Source organism: Euprymna scolopes, chromosome 18, assembly GCF_053919585.1.
Source record: "Euprymna scolopes isolate OS-2025 chromosome 18, ASM5391958v1, whole genome shotgun sequence".
In the NCBI taxonomy this organism is placed as follows: domain Eukaryota; kingdom Metazoa; phylum Mollusca; class Cephalopoda; order Sepiida; family Sepiolidae; genus Euprymna; species Euprymna scolopes.
Genome location: NC_136499.1, coordinates 58800379 through 58808417, shown reverse-complemented (window position 1 = coordinate 58808417; position 8039 = coordinate 58800379). Strand labels below are relative to the sequence as shown.

The 8039-nt window shown below is 32.3% G+C and overlaps 1 pseudogene; it reads left to right on the top strand.

Moving 5' to 3' along the window:
• The first annotated feature begins 6818 nt into the window (after positions 1-6818).
• LOC145301549 (5S ribosomal RNA) lies at positions 6819-6935 on the top strand (annotated as a pseudogene).
• Positions 6936-8039: the final 1104 nt, after the last annotated feature.

Sequence of the window (8039 nt, the reverse complement as noted above, 5' to 3'; positions counted from 1 at the left end):
ATATGTATATATATATATATATATATATATATATATATATATATATAATACAAGATTTTGTTGAAATTCGAAGACATATTTTCTCTTTCATATAGCTCTTGTTTAATTCACATTGGATCTCTTCATTTCAGCCATTTTGATAATGGGATGAAAATTCTATGATTTTATGCTTCCATAGAAATTTTCCTCTCATCAATTCGTCGGATGCGATTTTCATCCGATGTTATGAAAAAAAAGTTCGTTTTTACATGATAAATCTAGTGCGTTCGTTTAAAGAAAAAGAAATTTTATCCCCACGTCGTTACAAGTCGGCCATCTTGGATACCGATCAAATCAAACTATATATATATATATATATATATATATATATATATATATATATATATATATATATATATATATATATATATAAATATAAGTTAAGAAGATAAAATGTACAGTTACTTTATGACATTATCAATTCAATAAGGGTTATGTAAAGAGGAATAAGGGCGAAATCTCTTTGGGCCATGGCATTTCGAAGGTAAAGGCTAAAGTCAGAAGAGGAGAAAAAGCCGGCATTATAGAAAAGTAAATATAAAGAAAAAACATTCAGATTAGATATAGAAGAAAATTTTAGATTATCATTGGAAAAATATTTTAAATGAGGGGATTTATAGGAGTAAATTAGAGAAAAGAAGAGACATAAAAATTGCTAAAAGAATATAAAATACAATATATAAGAAAATGCAATCCTAAGGGTGTTTTTTTTAATTTTTAAAACATTGAATTTAAAAAAAAAAACTTTAAAAAGATTCTTTAAAACTTCAAAGGCTAAAAATACTGTAGAAATTTCTAAAATATTTTAAAAATTAAAAACAAAAAAAAACAGACAAAACTTACAACAAAGTTCTTATAAAAAATTTAAATTATATGTGTATAAAACATAACAAATATTAAATAAGTTAAGAAGGAAGAGAAAAATAATATTAAGAAAGTTAACAAGTAAATCAACTCAAGTTCTTGAAAGCTTCTCTATCGGTAATTAGGTTGTGCTCCAGGAGAAAATGAGACGAAAGTTAATATCCAGTGTATTCACATACAGAACAAAGGAAAGATTTCAATATCCGTAATGAGTCTGGAAAAGCACCGAAGGAATAATCCGAAGTATTCTAGATCCGGCCTACACACACACACACACACACACACACACACACACACACACACGCACACACACACTCACACACACACACATATATATATATATATATATATTATTTCAACAGTTAAATCACGTCGAATATCACACGAATCATGCAAGTTCACAGACTGGAAGCGCAAAAGAAGACACAAGTTTAGCCCTAGGCGAGTACACTGATACTATGAAAATAATTATATCATCTCACATCTCAAAATTTTAATATTTGTTCGCTTGGTTAGCTTGTTAGATGATATCGTCCTAACAATTATAAAATCCTGCTTGTGAGACATCGGCTTGGGTTCTCAGTGGTTGGGTTTCTAATCTTGAGTTCGGATATGTTCAACTAATGAGCCAAAATAAGAATGAAACTGGCATTGCTTGTGTGAGCTGCAACGTTGTTTGGCTGTGGAAATAACTATATATTCTCACATTCTAAACATACTAATATATATATATATATATATATATTAATGTCGGCACGATTAATCGGAATCGGAATCGGGAATTGAAAAATTCGACAAATTTAGAGGTATCAGAATCGGTATCGGAATAAAAAAAATTGATGCCTATTTTCCGATGCCAAAACGATTCTTTTAATGGTCATTTTATTTGATTTTGTTTGAAGTAAAATCTTCCATTGCTGGTAATAATAATAATAAAATAATAAATATTTATCGATTTTAAAATACCAGTAAAGCTAAAATCGATAGATCATCCTCCATAAGTGTATTTTTACGTTTAGGAAAATATCTGCACATTCAACATGTGTTTTTTTAATTATTTTTTATTGTTGTTTTTTTTACAGAAATCGGGGAAAATAACAACCGTATTGTTAAATATTTAGAGATTTATAAAGAATCGAATCGGAATCGGTAATTCTATCGGAATCGGAAAGAATATTTGAATCGTCCCATCACTAATATATATATATATATATATATATATATATATATATATATATCAGAAAATAATTCATTTTGTCTTATATTTCTTGTTTTATAGACAATAAATGTTTTGTAAATCATTGTTTGAATAATTTTAACTACTCTCCTTATATATATATATATATATATATATATATATATATATATATATATATATACATAAGACTTATATATATATACTCGGCGGATTGCGGCAATTGTGTTGTGGGAGGTCATGTTAGTGATTTTCTCGACATATGCCAAAATGAAGTAGTCCAGCAGGTTCAGATCGGTGGAGGACAGGGGCAGTAAAAGAAGGGTACAAGTTCGCAGAACCCCTGAAGCCAAGCCTGGGTCTGTTTATATTTGTTGGTCGACGCCGAGTCCTGCTGCCACACCCAGTAGGTCCCTACACTCTTAAGCACAACCAGGTACACTTTGGTGTTGACTTCCAAGCTGATTTTGAAGATGTGGGGTAGCATGATGTGACCCTCACTTGAAACTACACCAAAGACCATAACTGTGGCTGGATACATTTCATCACCATCAGTACGTCCATGTTATTCGTGGCAACCTAAGGATGCATTTTGAGGGACCTGTTGTCATAACTTAGATTGGTAGAGAGCATGAGTTTTGCAGCGGCGCATCTCCGATCTCACTCGTTGAACATTGTGTTACTTTCAGACATAATAGAAAGTTCCTATCGCTCTTAGGATTTGTACATTTGTAAATTAAAGTCCTAGAAGATTTTGAAGACTAAATAGAAGATTAAATTAAGTCCTAAAAGACTAAATTGAGTTCTAGAAGATTTTTGCAAGCAAAAAGAGAATCTTCTGGGACTTAATTTAGTCTCTATGTTTGCAAAAAGAAAATCTTCTGGGACTTAATTTAGTCTTTTAGGACTTAATTTAATCTTCTATTTAGTCTTCAAAAAATCTTCTAGGACTTAAATTTAATTTTCTAGGAATTAATTTAGTCTCTATGTAATTTTTCACCCGTTTATTTCTGTTTTTTTTTCTTTGTTTTTTTCCTTCCCCCGCCAATTCATGACTTTTTTGTTTGTTTTAAATCGTATTTTCCTCGATTTAGCTTTTATAAGTTAAGAACGAAACCTGGTTAGCTAACCTTTATTTTCATTTTTTATTTTTTAAATTCATTATGCTTTTTGGTCTGTATTTAGCCGTTATAAAATTCTGTAACCCCCGGACAATTTTCATATATATATATATATATATATATATATATATATATATATATATATATATATATATATATGAAAATTTTCATATATATATATTTATATATATATATATATATATTATTTACTATAATAATTATTACATACCTACAGACACTAGTGTTTCATCCTTTTGGGAATCATCAGTGCAGAGTGTCACGATTAACGCCAGTCCAGAGATTCGAAACCCGGCAGAAGTCATGTGTCTGGCTTCATTAGCAAGGATCCGAACAATTTGGCTACCGTCAACCGCGAGAGATACAGTTGAAATTAAACATTTATTTTTATTTAATGCTTTTAACGTCAGTCAGAGTGATCTAATCATTATATGACGATATATATATATATATATACACACACACACACACACACACATACACACACACACACACACACATACAGGGTGACCCCCCAAAAACGGGCGTAAGACACGGGGCCTAATTAGAGATAATGCTTATTACAAATGTAGTATTGAATACAGAGCTTATCTGATAATTGAATTTTTTTTTAGCGTTACTATGATTTTACTGAATAACACCAATTAATTCACAATATGAAGTGAACTGTAGCTTATAATTGTGAGTTAAAACAATTACAAAAATATTATCCCATGAATTATATTAAAAAGGCAATAGAACCGCGGAATGAGAAGACACTTCTTCAATTAATGACATAAAAGCATTGTTGTAAAATGTGTGAAAATTACTAAAAAAAAAAAAAAAAAAAAGAAGAAAAAAAGGGCTTCCTTCAGTCTTGACAGACTATGGATACTCCCGGTAAGGGTGCCTGCGCGTGAATTTTTTGTGGCAAGAGTTGCGCAATAGCCAACCACATCTCTCCTGAATCGACATTGTTGAATACCAGTGGAAAGTGGAGGTTCAGAACGACTGGAAACAATGCCGAGATAAGCGGAAAGCACCTACAGCACCTAGAATGCCTAGGCTCAACGTTGCTTAACTTCGGTGATCTGACGGGAATCGGTGTGTCAACGTGATAATGCCGTATATGTGGAAATTACTAGTACAATAAAAACAACATATTTTGCTAAAAAAGGTCGAAGAGTACAACGGCTGAAATCGTGTGAATATAAAAGCTACAGACTTAAATGTTACATATAAAAAAACAATGATGAAGTTAGCAGTCATAAATGTACAAACAATTTAAAGAAATGGAATTTATGAACGTTTTTGAGCGTTTTTACTTGTGTTGTATTCTGCCGTCCGACTGTTTTCCTTGTAACAAAAATAACAAATAAGTGAAACCAAAATATGAAGTTACAATAAGGCAGATGCTTTATTGTAACTTCATATTTTGGTTTCACTTATTTTAAATTCTTTGTTTCCAATCTATGAAAAGCTGCCAAGCGTTTAATAACCACTTTTTACGTCAACATGTCTACTAGAAAATCGTTAGCTGATATGATTTATGCCATACCTTAAAGCACTGTTGTTCTGATTAGTTCTGTTCGAGTTGTTCGTTTCGCAACCCCCCACTAGATAGAAAAAAAGGTTTGTGGATGTTTAACAGATTTGAAAACAAACATTAAATTAAGCTTTCAAGCATTAGATTTACGATGATTAATATTGAAACGTGTTTTAGTAGATTGTATCAATATGTAAACAATCACAACTCTAGACTAAAACAGACGCAGAAATGATCTAAATCAGAATACTCTAAGATATGGTTGGACTTGTGCAATATGAGGTTGATGGTAATGTCAGATATTTTCGCCGAAGTCAAGTTGAGGAGTTGAGGAAGAAACAGCTGATTCTAATAGATTTAGTAGATGAAAACTTAATCCAATTCTAGGATGAGAAAATGATATCAAAAGGAATCACGAATAACACATAAAACACGATTATAATATAAACGTCAAGATAGGAAAGACCCTGATGAATCGGAAATGTAGACTCCGTGGATAAAGAGACGAAACATAAAACTGCACTGTAAGTGTCTATTGTAAATTGGCCCAAGGGGAATATCTATAACAATAGATATGAAAGCGTAGTTAGTAGTAAAAAACGAAACGCATAAACACCTTCAAATCATTGAAATACAAACACACAAACTCACCCAGGCAGAAATGATATCGGTCTACAAGACAGACAAAAACTGGCAAATAATAGACTTCGCCGTCCCAGCAAACCACAGAGAGAAGGCGCAGGAAAACGAGTAAAATAATCAAATACATGGAACTTGCTATATAAGTGAATGGGATAGAAACACAGAAAATCCTATAATGCAAATAATTATAAAAGTACTAGAAACAATTCTGAAGCATCAATAAATAAACATTAAAAGAAAATAAAATAAACGAGAAAAATGGCACCATACAAATCACAGAACTGATAAAAACAGCGAAAACGTACCCAGAAAAATCATAGAGTGCGGAAACCAACACACATAAAAAAACCTAAATTCGTTTGTGTCACCATAGTACAACTTTGTTGATCGGCTTGATTCTGTTTTCGGCATTCTTGCAGGAAGGACCATATGAAGTTGCCAACATTATTAAGTGAAGGTGATACTATGGAACCGATCAGTTTCGGACTTGACGCATACAGTTCATCGGTTCGTTCACGTCGTTATCACTTTAACCATTGTCATCTCTCTGCAACCAACAATACGAGGTGACATTAAACAACCATTCGCCCGTAGAGTATTGTTGCTACATTTGGGTAGTTGCACTAGATACTAGCTTCTGACTCTTGGACAAGAGACAACAAAGAATTTCTAACCTATTAGATACTGAGTTGTCTGCTAAGCTCCATCACAGTCGCATCACCACAGATTTGCATTTCCGTGCCTGTTTTACTAGTACTTTCACGAAATATGATCCGGTGAATTCGTTCTATTTTACCACCTCGACATAAATACCCCCGATTCACCCGATTAACAGCAAAATGCAACCCCTTCACAGTAGAAGTCTCTAAGTTCTGGATTTTTTTTTGTTTTGATAGCTTATTTCTTCAAACCGGTTACCTTTGGAACTCTTTATCTTTAACTACAAACGTGCAAAACATTTAATATAATGTGAAAAAAATTATTGGTTTCCAGCCTACCACCACAAACATCACAACTACTAAAGCCCTCTTCCTCTCTAAAATTATTTTACTTCTTTTATAGTAATCCTTTTACGCTTTAGTGACAATGTGACTTGTTTGAGGTGAATAATTAAAAAAGACCACAAGTTGAAATAAAATAGCTGTAGCATAAAATACAACGAAACGGATAGATGTAACAAAGTTTGACGAACGCAAGGAAGTTGAGAAAAATATTATGACCTGACCGTTAAATATGTTCTGTTTTCAATCATCCGGAGAGAGTATATACTATCGTAATACTATTGGTAGAAATATTAATTGATCGATACTTTTTAAAATGAAATTCAATAATATATTCTCTGTATGAATTCTATCAACTCATTTTTGTATGACAAAAATAACTACGTATGAAACTCATCAAACGATCATTATGAATATACGGCACAATCACGTTGACACACCGGTTCCCGCCAGATCATCGATGTTAAGCAACGTTGAGCCTGGCCAGTACCAGATGGGTGACCATTTGGGAAGGCGAGGTGCTGTATGTACCATGAGGTGAAAATACGCGGTCTGTTCTTCTCTCGGGGGTAAATGAGCCTCTCTTAAACCGTGGTAGACAACCCATATGAAAATTCCGTTGATAGCCTTGACCAAGCACAAAGTATTTCCAGCTATTAGAAAAACCGTGAAAGATTCTGCAGAATTTATTCACTTGTCACCTGCGCCTACTGACATTGGATGAAGCATTTCTTTTTTTTTCCTATAAATTTTAGAACACAGCTGCTAGACGTAACGGTGAGTAATGTAAGCTTTATTTAGTTTAATTTATTGTTATGCAAATAGAAAAAAGGAGTGGAAGCCTTTCATGAAAATTCTAAAATCTACAATTTTGGTGAAATGTTAAGTATTAGAAATTTTTATACTTAATAAATATTCCACAAATTTCAGTTTTAAAAGTATTTAGAAGACATGATATGGATACAACCTCCTAGTTGAAAATTCAAATATTTCAGATTTGCATGAAATCTGATTCATAGTCATTAGACGTCAATTAAAAAAGATTCGCTGAGTTTCAATTTCGTCTGAGGTTTTCTAAAGACTCCGACTTAAATTTTAGACATTTTGCTAAAATATAAGTAATGTAATGGATTTTGATCCAAATTGAAAAAGAAAATCTAGACATAATGTTTAATGGGATTATATATTGGTTTTGATCTATTTAAGTAGACATAAAAGTGTGGCTGGCGTATTTTTTAGGTGAATTGATTTTACCTGTCAGTATTGTTCTTTTGATTTTGCAACACGTTTATACCCATGTAAAAAGATTATGATGCGAAGATCCGTTCGATCTGTTGTTGAGCACTGTAGTGGGGCAGATTGCTGAAACAATCTTTCACTTAGTGCTTGTATCACTAAGTGAAAGATTCTTATGGAATATTGAGATAATCTGCCACAACTACTGATTATAGCAGCCTTCTATGTTCGTTATCATGTAAATACATAAAAAGACTATAATTCGTTTTTTTTTTCTTACATCGTTGACCGAATAGGTTTAGGAGTTTAGGAGTTCAGACAGAAATTTAACTATGGATTAGGGTTTGATCAAAATAATTATCCTTCATACTGATGATTCTCAGAAAATGATGGACCAC